This window comes from Arachis hypogaea, chromosome 13 (assembly GCF_003086295.3).
Source record: "Arachis hypogaea cultivar Tifrunner chromosome 13, arahy.Tifrunner.gnm2.J5K5, whole genome shotgun sequence".
Lineage (NCBI taxonomy): Eukaryota > Viridiplantae > Streptophyta > Magnoliopsida > Fabales > Fabaceae > Arachis > Arachis hypogaea.
Genome location: NC_092048.1, coordinates 120,377,740 through 120,390,817, shown reverse-complemented (window position 1 = coordinate 120,390,817; position 13,078 = coordinate 120,377,740).

The following is a 13,078-nucleotide window of genomic DNA, read 5'->3' as shown; positions in this document are numbered from 1 at the left end:
GCCAAGAGGTTCCTCAGCATTTGAATTTCCATTCCTTTTGATTAATTGCTTAAGTTTAGTTACTTTTGATATTTAGTTATTGTTTGCTTATTTAATTTCTTGTCATTTACATTTCTAGCCTCTTGCCATCAACCCCCATTCCTTCATAGCCAATAATTGTGCATTTCATTGCAATTCCTAGGGAGAACAACCTGGGACTTAAAACTCCCGGTTATTTGATTTGAATTGTGACAATTACTTATTTTAAACTTTGATGTTGGGATTCCATTGCCGGTTTGGACTATGCTATCAACGAAGAAGTTCTCTTTTCTAGAGTGAAATTCTAAACTGGCAAAAATCCCAATTTATCAGTCGCACATGCAATTCTTAAGTTGAATCCCACCAATAATACAAGATACCAAGCAAGAACTGGGATCAGTATATTTTTTAGGAAAGTCACCCATCACAGATGAAACAAAATTACCTAATAGATTCATTCCTAGTCCACCAATCTTCTCTTTGTGAGTACACACATCCTTAAGAAATTTAGCATACTTCGGAACTTGATGTATGGTGTCAAAGAGTAGAATAGTTAGCTCGACATTCTTGAAGATTTGCACCATATTAGGATCAAGCTCCTTATGCTTTTTGGCCATCTTGGTTACTGTTCTGAGGGTTACCTGAAATAGGGAGGTCGATCTTGGGTGAGACCTTCAAGTCTGATTGTAGCTGCCGTGTCCGACTTGTTGTAACGGAGGAGCTGCTCAGTCCTTTATCACTGCGGGATGGTGGTACCTACAAGAGACTCCGATACTTAAGTTAGTACGGGCTTTAGGTAGATTTTTTGTAGAATTGGAATATATCTTATACCTGGGTGCTCCAGTGTATTTATAGTAGTGCTGGGCGATCTTCCTTGAGATAAGTTTGTTATCTTATCTTATCTTTTGCGGGTAAGGTCATATCTTTTTAACCGCGTCTTAGTAGGCGGTGGTTCTTCGTTTTGGGCCTTCTTGGGCCTCTGTGGTGATCATCTGAACTCTTTGGGAAGAGGTCGGAAATGGGCCAACCTTTCAGGAGGTCGGTCCCGTTGTCTTCGGCCAACCTGGACCTTGTAGCTCGGACCAGTGTATGAATAGTGCCCCTGCTTGAGCTTCGACCTTTCCATGAGGTTGTGCTTGTCTCTGAGCTTCGACCTCTTTGGGAAAGTCATGTTCAAGCATCTTCCTGGTCGTGCCTGGTCTGCTCCTTCTTCGGGTAAATTTCACATTTTTTAATGCTTTCGAGACGCGAAGCGTTTTTGCTTTTAAATGCGACGTCATTCTTGAGTGCATCAGTTTTCTTGGTTTTAAGCGAGCGCTTTTAAAGCCTTTTAATTGGGCTTTGATTCCTTTTTGCCGTTTCGTTCCCTCCTTTACTTTGAAAGCAAAGAGATTTTTTCAGCTTCTTGCTTCCATCTGCTTTACTTTTACGTTTCTGAAGGAAAGCTTCTTTCCTTGGTCTTGTTCCTTCGATTTGCCCTAAGCTTTCTTCTTTCTCTGGAGCTTCGAGGTGCTTGTTGGCGTGGATCGTCCGTGTTTTGATGTGCATCTGTCGTTGCTTCTGCTTTTCCTTTTTCTAGGTTGGTTTCTTTTTACGCTTTTCGCCATTTTCTTGTTTGTTGATAGTTGCGCTTACTTCTGGTGGTGCTGCATGTTTTTCTTTCTTGAAAAATTTTGATTTTGTTGCTAAAAAAGTTAGCGCTTTAGGGCTTTCGATTTTCTTCGATTCTCTTTTCTTTCTGTGTTCGTATTGCCTTCAAAGGGTGCCTCGGGGTTGTTGGTGATGATAATTTGTTTTTGTGAACCCTGGGGTGCCCTTTTGCTGCCATACCTGCTGTTTGCTGGTTGTTTCTTCATTTTCTATTTCTGCCCGAGTTGTTCGATGGTGACATTCTTTTTATTTTCTTGCTGTAGGTGTAGTTTCTTTATGTCTTCTCGTAAGAATATCGTTGAGATGTCTTCAAAGGTTTCCCCTGGTATGGCTGACTGGCTAGATTCCATAGTGTTGATGTGTGTTACTGTGGCCAACCCAGAAATTTGTGAGAAACTTAGAAGATTTCATAGGATCTGTGGTAGTAGGGATGATGAAAAGAACTATGAGCTGGTGTCGCCCGACCCTGAGGAGAGAGTTAGTTTCCCTCTTTTAGGTCTGCCAGAGCGTCCTTTTTTCTACGCCTATGACTATTTCTTTACCCAACTAGGTATTACCCTTCCTTTTACCGCTTTTGAGAATGAAGTTTTGTGGAACTGCAATGTGGCCCCATCGCAGCTTCACCCGAACTCTTGGGCTTTTATGAAGATTTTCCAGTTATTATGCCAAGAGCTCGGTGTCCGACCTACCTTGTCCCTTTTTCCTTTTTTTGTTTGTGTTGACCAAACCGGGGGCGACCAAGAAGAAGGCTTCTTGGATCTCCTTTAGGGCTACTCAGGAGAGAAAAGTTTTTTCCATGTTTGATGACTCTTTTCGGGGCTTTAAAAATTTTTATTTTAAAGTCCGAGCTGTTGAGGATGTTCGCCCTTTCTTTCTGGACGAAAATGATGAGCCGACTTTTCCCTTATGGTGACAGAAAGATTTTGTAGTTCTTAAGTATCCCTGGGAGAGTTTAGATGAAGTAGAGAGGGCCTTTGTGGGTGTTTTAGAGGAGCACTGGGGGAAGCCTCCTCACCTGGACACTAAGAAATTTTTAGGGGATCCCGCATCGGATTCGATGAAGATGTTCCGCAAGGCAAAAAAGGTGGTGGCTGCCCAAAATTTGTCGAGGAAGACGTCGAAGGAGAGCTCTTCATAGTTACCCCCGAAGAAGCCAGAATCTGATCCTCAGGGGCCGAGGAAAATCATCCCGAACCCTCGAGTTCGGACGGTTTCTACTGATCCACCCTTGGTGACCTCTGGTGCTTCCTCCTCCCCTACTTCAGCTGGTCCTCCTCCCAAGGAATTTGATGGCATGGCTTTTACCACAGATCTGATTGCCTCTTATCGTAAGGTTCCTCTTGATGACGTGTCGGTCCTCCACCATCTCGATTTTATATCAAGCAATAGTGTCCGGATGGCCAATCTTAGTGCCGCCTTGTCCCAGGTTGTCAGAGAGTCTCCGATCCATGCTACTAAGGCCTTTTTCGAGGATGCCAAGGCTAATTATGATAGGATAAAGGCTTTGAAGGACGAGTATAAGGCCAAGGCTGTTGGACTGGAGCTTTCGGTGAAGAAAGAGAAGGCCCGAGCTACCGCGGCTGAGGCAGCTGCAAATCTGGCAGAGGATATGGCCAAGAAGGCCAAGGAGAGCTATACTCGGACCTATGGCGAGCTATTAGAAACTAGGAAGAGGCTTCAGTCAGCTCAGGATGATTATGCCGAACTTCAGGGTCATGTGGTGAGTGGTATGACTGTGCTATATGAAAATTTGAAGGCCCAGGTCCGAGTTCTTGCTCCCGATGCCGACCTCTCCTTGTTTAGTATGGATAATATTGTGGAGGATGGCAAGATTGTGTCTGCCCTTGATGATGATGATGAGGCCCCTCCTACTGCGTCGACAGTTAAGGTTTCTACAGCTCCTGTTGCCGAGTCGTCCGCAGCTCCTTCCGCCGAGGTTATCCCTCTTGAGCCTGAGCCCGATGTGGAGATCCTGAATGGCCCGGACGGAGTTGTTGGAGCCACCCCGATCTCGGTTATCCCTCCTTCTCCCAAAGACGCAGCTTCCGGGGCAAATTTGCACCCCTTGTGATGTTCTTTTTTATATCTCTTTTTGTTGTGTACTCTGTGGTCCGATCTGTGGACCTTTTGAACTTTGATTTTGTAATGCTCCTGGTAACTTTTCCTGACATTTAGTTGCTTCTTAGCAACTTTCATTTTTAATAAAAACACTTTAATCTCTTGGGTTGCCATTAGGCAACTTTTGAGCCTTTAATGTTTTAATTTTTCGCATTTTAGTCTGTCTGAGTGATGCATCAATTTAGCTTGTGACGAGGTGCTTGTGTTCGAAGGATGTTCTTTCAAACCTTATATGGTTTTTGTGTTTTTTGGCGACGTGGTCCCTTCGTGGGTTCTGGATACCCTAGGATGTAGGTGCTCGGGATTCCTTGGTTCGACACCCTTCGAGGTGGTGTTTGCCTTATGGATTTCTCTCTTTGCCTTTTGGACCACGCCTTTTCTTTGGCTGTGTTGACAACCTTCTTTATTCAGCTATGTCGTCTTTGCGATTTGCCGTCTGGGCTTTTTAGTCGAGTTCCAAATAATTTTTTAGGTAGTGTTCTCATGTGGAACCTTTTCTTTTTAGTTTATTTGGATGAATTTTTAGCCTTCTTCCGACTTGTGCTTTCGCTTTTTAAGTAATGTCACTTTTCAAGACTTGTACCTTTTAGCTAAGCACTTTGGGCCTAGGTTTTTCAACCTTTTTGGCCTTTGTGTGGTGTTCTTCCTTTTTTAGTGATCCTTTCATTGGTCTGACTTCTCTGTCGGGCCTTCTTTAAGTTATTTTTAGCAATTCCATTTTTAGTCCGACCTTGTCAGGTCGCTTTATATGGGTTACTTATTATAACTTCTTGCATTAATTTGAGCTTTATTGCTTCACCTTACCGACCTCTCTTGGTCGGGCGATGAATTTTTCATTTATGAGCATAAATTAATGTGTCTTGGTAGGAAACTTTCTTAGGGAACCTTAAAATTTTATTCAAGTAATAAGATAAAAAATATAAATAAGAATGTGTACATGCGAGTGCTTACCCTTCTAGTTCGGGCAACTTTCAGATCTTGGCCTGGCGCCTCATTAAAAAAATTTTTAGGAAAAAGAGTGCGCCTCGACCTGAGATCTTTTTCTAGCTATAGTACCTGCTTAGGTTACAAGCATCCCATGACCTCGGTAGCTCTTGCCCTTAGAGGTCGGCCTCCCTATAGTAACCCTTTCTTAGCACTTCTGCGACTCGGTATGACCCTTTCCAGTTGGCTGCTAGCTTCCCTTCTCCTGACCGACCTGCTCCGATATCATTCCGGATTAAGATGAGGTCATTGGTGGCGAAGCTTCGTTGGATTACCTTCCGATTGTACCTTGAATCCATTCAACGTTTTAGCGATTCCTCTCTAATCCGAACTCTTTCCAGACTTTCAGAAGTAAGTTGAGTTCTTCCCTTTGTGCTTGGGAGTTGGTGTCCTCGTTGTAGAAGATCACCCTATCTAGGGGACCTTTTCTCTACCTCTACAGGAATCATTACCTCTATTCCATAAGCAATTCGGAAGGGTGACTCCCCAGTGGTGGAGTGTGGGGTTGTTTGATATGCCCACAGGATTTACGGGAGCTCTTCAGCCCAGGTTCCTTTTGCGTTCTGCAGTCTTCGTTTTAACCCTGCCAATATGACTTTGTTGGCGGCTTCCGCCTGTCTGTTGGCTTGTGGGTGTTCTACAGAGGTAAACTAGTGCTTAATTTTTAGATCAGCTACCAAGTTCCTGAAGCCCGTGTCGGTGAATTGAGTACCATTGTCTGTGGTGATGGAGCATAGGACCTAAAACCTTATGATAATGTTTCGGTATAGGAACTTCTGACTTCTTTGGGTGGTGGCGGAGGCTAATGGCTCTGCCTCGATCCATTTTGTGAAGTAGTCTATTCCTACAATGAGGAACTTGACTTGCCCCGATCCTTGGGAGAATGGTCCGAGGAGGTCGAGCCCACACTTTGCGAATGTCTAAAGTGAAGTGACGCAGATGAGCTCTTCGGGTGGTGCGATATGGAAGTTTGCATGTTTCTGGCATGGTGGGCATGTTTTGATGAACTCTGTTGCTTCTTTTTGCAAGGTCAGCCAGTAAAAACCAACTCAGAGTACCTTTTTGGAAAGAGCTCGTGCCCCAAGGTGGTACATGCCACTATAAACTTCCTCTAAGACTTCCCTTGTAGCGGAGGTCGGGACGCATTTTAGGAGCGCTGTAGAGATTCCTCTCCTATATAGGATGTCGTGCACTATGGTGTAGTACTGTGCTTCTCGTACTAGCCTTTTTGCCTCATTTTTATCCGCGGGGAGTGTTTCGGACCTGAGGTAGCTGATTATGGGTGTCATCCACCCTTGGTCCTGGCCTAATATACTTAGGATCTTCTCTTCTTTTGAGGTTGACAGATTTTGTAGTGTTTCTTGGATGAGGCTTCTATTGTTGTCCCCTGGTTTGGTGCTGGCTAGTTTCAAAAGTGCATCAGCACGGGCGTTTTGTTCACGAGGTATATGTTGGATCTTGTATCCCGTGAGTTTTCCGAGCTGTTCTTTGGTCTTGTCTAGGTATTTTTTTCATAGTGGGATCCTTGGCCTGGTAGCTCCCTTCTATTTGTGAGGTGACTACTTGTGTGTCGCTGAAGATAGTAAGCTTTTGGGCTCCAACTTCCCTAGCCAGCTTCAAACCAGCCAGTATGGCCTTATACTCGGCTTGGTTATTTGAGGCAAGAAACTCGAATCTTAAGGAGAGTTCGAGTTGAGTTCCCTGGTCACTTTCTAGGATGACACCCGCTCCTCTCCTGCTTTGTTCGATGAGCCGTCAACATATAGGTTCTAGTTAATGGGGGTGCCTGGGGTGTCGGTGTATTCTGCGACGAAGTCGGCCAGGTATTGAGACTTGATAGCTGTCCGAGCTTCATACTTAAGGTCAAATTCGGACAACTCCACTTCCCATTGTAAGATTCTCCCAGCTAAGTCTGTTTTCTGTAGGATACCTTTTGGGTTGGTTAGTCCGTATTCTGATGGTGTGGGCCTGAAAGTATGGTCGAAATCGTCGGGAAGTGAGTATAAGGGCGTAGACGAACTTCTCTATCTTTTGATAGTTTAATTCAGCCCCTTGTAGAGCCTTACTGATAAAGTAGATTGGCTGTTGTCCGTTCTTCATCTTCTCTAACTAGGGCTGAGGCTATAGCCCGGCTTCCCACGGCGAGGTATAGGATCAGTTCCTCTCCTTGCCGGGGTCGGGTTAGGATGGGTGGTTGCCCCAGGAATGTCTTGAAGTCTTGGAAGGCTTGTTCGCATTCTGGGTCCATTCGAACCTCTTTCCTTTTCTTAGTGAGCATGAACCCCAAAAATTTGCCAGCTTCTACTGCGAAAGTACACCTGGCGGGATTTAGTCTCATCCCATGTTTTCTTATGGTGTCGAACACTTCGGTGAGATTAGATAATAGTGCTTCTTCTCTTTGTGTTTTCACCAGCATGTCGTCTACGTAGACCTCCATCAACTTTCTGACGTGGTTGGCGAAAACTTTGTTCATCAACCTCTGGTATGTAGCCTCTGCGTTTTTGAGTCCGAATGGCATGACTATGTAACAGTAATTCGCTATTGGGGTTAGGAACGAGGTTTTCTCTTAGTCAGGTTGATACATTGGGAGTTGGTTGTACCTCGAGTAGGAATCCATGAAGGAAAGGTACCGGTATCCTGATGAGGTGTCGACTAGAGTGTCTATATTCGGGAGTGGATAGGGATTTTTTGGGCATGTTTTGTTGAGGTCAGTGTAATCAGTGCACATCCACCACTTTCCATTTGACTTTTTGACCAGTACGACATTGGCCAGCCATAGTGGGTACTTAACCTCCCTTATGAACCCTGTCTAGTAAGGCCTGTACCTGTTCTTCCACAGCTTGTGATCTTTCTGGGCCGAGCTTTTGGCGCCTCTGTTGCACTGGTCGAGATCCGGGGTACACTGCCAGTTTGTGGCATATTAAGGCGGGATCTATGCCGGGCATATCCGCGACCTTCCACGCGAACAGGTCGGAATTCTCCTTTAGGAACTTTATCAGTGGCTCCTTTAAATCTTGTTTAAGGTTTGCACCTATGTTCATTGTTTTATCTTGGGTATCTTCGACTTGAACCTCTTCAATCTCGCCTTCAGGTTGAGAACGAAGTTCTTCGCGAGCTTGGGTTCTCCTGAGTTCAATACTGTTGGTTTCTTTTCCTCTAGGGTCGCCTTTAAGGTTCAGACTTTCATTGTAACACCGTCGCGCGAGTTTTTGGTCTCCCTTTATGGTGGCGATCCCTTCTGGAGTTGGGAACTTCATGCATAGATGTGGAGTGGAGACCATTGCGGCGAGCTGATTTAGCATTGTCTGACCTATGAAGGTGTTGTACGCGGAGCTCACGTCGATGACGATGTAGTCTATGCTTAGCGTTCTAGATCGCGTTCCTTTTTCGAAGGTTGTGTGCAGTGGAATGTACCCGAGAGGCTAGATTGGGGTGTCTCCGAGCCCAAATAGGCTATTTGGATATGCTTTGAGCTCTTTTTCTTATAGGCTGAGCTTGTCGAAGGCGGATTTGAACAGGATATCCGCAGAGCTTCCTTGGTCGACCAATGTTTGGTGGAGGTTGGCATTGGCTAATATGATGGTAACGACCATGGGATCATCATGTCCAAGGATGATGCCTACGGCATCTTCTTGAGTGAAGGTGATAGTGGGGAGGTCGGGTGACCTGTCCCCTTCCCCAACATGGTACACCTCTTTAAGGTGTCTTTTGCGGGATGACTTAGAGATCCCTCCTCATGCGAATCCTCCGTTGATCATGTGGATATGTCTCTCAGGGGTGTGAGGGGGACGTTCAGCTCGTCCGCCCTCTTCGTCCCTTCTTCTCTTTCTTGGTTTGTCTACTCTGTTGGCTAGGAACCGATCTAGTCTCCCTTCTCACGCCAGTTTTTCTATGACATTCTTGAGGTCGTAGCACTCGTTGCTAGGGTGTCCGTAGATGCGGTGGTATTCACAATACTCTGTCCGACTTCTTCCTTTCTTGTGTTTAATCGGGCGAGGGGGTAGAATCTTCTCAGTGTTGCATATTTCTCGGTAGACATCTACAAGGGATACCCGAAGAGGGGTATAATTATGGTATTTTCTGGGTTTCTCTACAGATTGGTCTTCTTTTTTCTTGGACTCTTTATCCTTATCCCAAGGTGGATAGGATAATCCGGTTTTGAAGTTTCTCCTAATCGGGAGTTCTCTTCCATGTTGATGTACTTTTCTGCCCGTTCTTGTACCTCGTTCAAAGATGTTGGATGTTTCTTGGATATGGAGTGGCTAAAGGGTCCTTCTCATAGGCTGTTGATGAGTCCCATGATGGTTGCCTCTGTAGAGAGATTTTGTATGTCAAGTCATGCTCTATTGAATCTTTCCATGTAGCTGTAGAGGCTTTTTCAATCTCCTTGTTTAATCCCTAACAGGCTTGGCACGTGTTTGGCTTTATCCCTCTAAATGGAGAACCTGGCGAGGAACTTTTTGGCAAGATCGTCAAAGCTTGAGATCGATCTTGGAGGCAGGCTGTCAAACCATTTTATTGCCGTCTTGGTCAAGGTGGTCGGAAAAGCTTTGCAACGGATTGCGTCCAAGGCATCCGTGAGGTACATTCGGCTCCTAAAGTTGCTGAGATGCTTGGGTCGGACGTACCATCATATGGTGTCATGTCAGGAGCTTTGAAGTCTTTTGGGACTTTAGCCTTTATGATTTCCTTTGTGAATGGGTCTTGGTCCTGTTGGGGGCTATCTTCGCGGTTGGACCGAGTTGTTTTAGCTTTGAGGTCGACTTCGAGCTTTAAGAGCTTGTCTTCCAGCTCTTGACGTCGTCTTATTTCTCTCCGGAGATCTTGCTCGGCCTCTCGCTGCCGTTCGGCTTCTTGTTCGCGCTGTTTGAGGCGATCCTGCTGTTCACGGAGGGCATCTAATACTTCCGTGTTCTGAGGTTGCTTGTCCCCCTTGAATTGGTGTGTGTCTTTTGATGTGGCATCCGTGTTCTTAAGCGGCATTCCTTCCTCAAATCCGGAGTTATGGTCGTTGGCAGGGTTGTTTGCCATGTCGTTAGGATGACTTCCAGGTTCCCCCTACAACGGCGCCAATGTTCCGAGGGTTACCTGAAACAGGGAGGTTAATCTCGGGTGAGACCTTCTAGTCTGATTGTAGTTGTCGTGTCCAACTTGTTGTAATGGAGGAGCTGCTCAGTCCTTTATCACCGTGGGATGGTGATACCTGCAAGAGACTCTGATGCTTAAGTTAGTACGTGATTTAGGTAGATTTTTTGAATTGGAGTATATCTTATACCTGGGTGCTCCATTGTATTTATAGTAGTACTGGGCGACCTTCCTTGAGATAAGTTTGTTATCTTATCTTATCTTTTGCGGGTAAGGTCATATCTTTTTAACTGTGTCTTAGTAGGTGGTGGTTCTTCATTCTGGGCCTTCTTGGGCCTCTGTGGTGATCGTCTGAACTCTTTGGAAAGAGGTCAGAAATGGGCCAACCTTGTAACTCGGACTAGTGTATGAATAGTTACCATCGGGAAAGGTATAGGAATTTGTTCCTCTAAGTTGTTCTTCCTCTTTGGTTTTTTAGCCTTCAATTGTTTTTCTTATTCCTTTGCAAATTCCTCTTTTTCATCTTCATTTAATTCTAATGTTTCGTCAACTTCTACATTAGGAACATCCTCCGCCAAATTGATAGGCTTGGGCTCAACTTCCTCAAGTGTTGTACCGCTCCTCAAGGTAATTACATTGATTTTACCCCTTGGGTTTGGGAGAGGTTGAGAAGGAAGGCTAGAAGAGCTAGAAGAGCTAGAATCTTGGGAGGTATGAGTAGAAGGAGGCAACGGCATTCTAGAGAGCACCTCGACTATTTGGTTAGTCAGATTCCCAACTTGGGCACTGAGGGTCCTATTGTTATATTCATTTTTCTCCACAATAGACCGAAGCCTCTCTTGCTTTTGAAAGAATGGGCGGAAAGCATCCTCATTAGGTGGTTGGTTCATGGAAGAAGAAGAAGAAGAAGAAGAAGGTTGGTTAGTAAGGGCTTGTTGTCTTTGATGGGGTGGTTGGTATATTTGATTGTTGGGTTGGCTTTGATGATTTTAGTTGCCTTGGTATGAGTTGTTGTTGAATGGTGGTTGAGAAGAAGATTGGTAATTATTTTGGTATTGAGAAGGAGGATTGGGAAGCCCTTGATTCCACCTTTGATTGTAGTTGTTCCCTTGAGAGTTGTCCCACCATCCTTGATTGTAGTTATTACCATGAGAGTAATTCCCTTGATTTTGAGGATGGTAGGAAGAATGGTTATTATAAGGGTTAGCTGTCGCAAGAGTGTAGTCTCCTTGGATTTGAGGGCATTGATCGGTGTAGTGTGAAGTGTAAGAGCACACACCTTTGGAGGTCCCTCAATTTGTAGAATTTGAGGTGGGACTTGAATGGCTTGGATCGATGAAGATGATTTTGTCCTTGATGAATCTCCTTGAGAAGAGTGGTCATCTCCCCAAGTACCTTGGTCAAAGCCGAATCGAAAGAAGACACTTCCGCCATACTATTCGGAGGGTTATTTCTCACTCTAGCATGTTGAGTGGCTTCGACAATGTCATTAATCAACCTCTATGCCTCATCCACCATCTTGTATTTAACAAGAGAACTACCACTAGACGCATCAAGAAGCCTCTTGTCTTGAGCACAAAGGCCTTCACAAAAGTATCTAATGAGTAAAGGGTCATCCATCCTATGATAGGGACAAGACTCCAACAATCTCTTGAATCTAGTCCAATACTCATGGAGTGACTCTTGGTCCCTTTGCATAATGCCAAAAATCTTCTTCCGGATGTAGTCAGTTCTTTTCGGAGGGAAGAACTTGTCCAAAAATTCTCTTCTCAATAAATCCCAATCAGTTACCACTTCGTTAGGTTGAGAGTAAAAACACTCATTTGCTTGCCCCTCAAGAGAGAAGGGAAAAGCAAAGACCATAACAGCAATTTCATTGGAGCCATGCCTTCTAGCAGTAGAACAAGCCACTTGAAAATCCCTCAAGTGTCTAATGGGATTGATAAACCCCAATTTTGTGGTTTATCTTGTGTTAAATTCAGGGGAATTTTATCAACTTATCTCACATTTATTCAATGAAATAGCATGGTTTTGTGAATTTCACCTATTGTGCTTAAGAGTGAAAACATACTTTTTAGGCCTTTAATTGGTTAAATTTAATTCACTTTAATTCCATTCGATGCCTTGATATGTTTGTTAAGTGATTTCAGGTTTAGAAGGCAAAGATTAGGTTGAAAAAATGAAGAAAAAACATGCAAAAATGGAGAATTCATGAAGAAATGGGATTTTGGCAATCTGCCAGCGACGCGTGTACGTGGCCCACGCGTGCGCGTGGGAAGGAAATCTAGCCGGCGACGCGTACGCGTGACCGATGCATACGCGTGACAAGCAGCACGTGACCTCATTAAAGGCAACACGCTGGGGGCGATTTCTGAGCTCAAGGAAGCCCAAATCCAACTCATTTCGGATGCTTTTGAACCCAAGAATTGTAAGGGAATAGGGGGAAGTAGTCATAGTTTAGTTTTTCATCATGTTTTAGGTTAGAATTCTAGAGAGAGAAGTTCTCCCTTCTCTCTAGAATTTAGGGTAGTTTAGGTCAGTTTTTCTTAGATCCAACTTTTAATTCGTATTTTTAGTTCAACTCTCTTTATATTTTATTGTTCTATTATCTCAATCTTCTTAGCTTTCCTTGTTAATTTCCTTATTTTGCCATTTTTACTTTCATGAACCCTTGTTGGATTTTTATTTTCTTTTAATGTAATTTTATGTTTACATGTCTTTTTATGTTTATCTTAATTGCTATTGTTGATTTCTTGTTTGTGTTAGTTATGGGTTTCATTAATTCTTGCAATTTGTGATGTTTACATTTATTGCACACTAGGTGTTTGATAAAATATTTTCACTAGTTATAGAGTATTTTTCTACACTCTTGGCCTAGGATAAGGGAATTGGGTGACCTTGAGTCATTGGATCTAATTGGATTGATGATTTGGGTCCCCTGTTGATCAATTTGATGTCCATTGACACTAACCTACTACTAAATCAATTAGTAGCTAGTTGGGACTTATGGTTGATGTTGATCAAGCCTATTTGACATACTTCAAGCATAGAAGTAGAGTTGATGGGTTTGGTCCCTCATAATTGTCAATATATGGTTGTTAGACAAGGATGGTGATCTCAATTTCCATGCCTTAGCCAAGAGTCCTTTTCCTTCCCTTTATTAGTTAATTATCATTTACTTTCTTGTTATTTACTTTATTTGTCATTCAACAAATTAAACCCC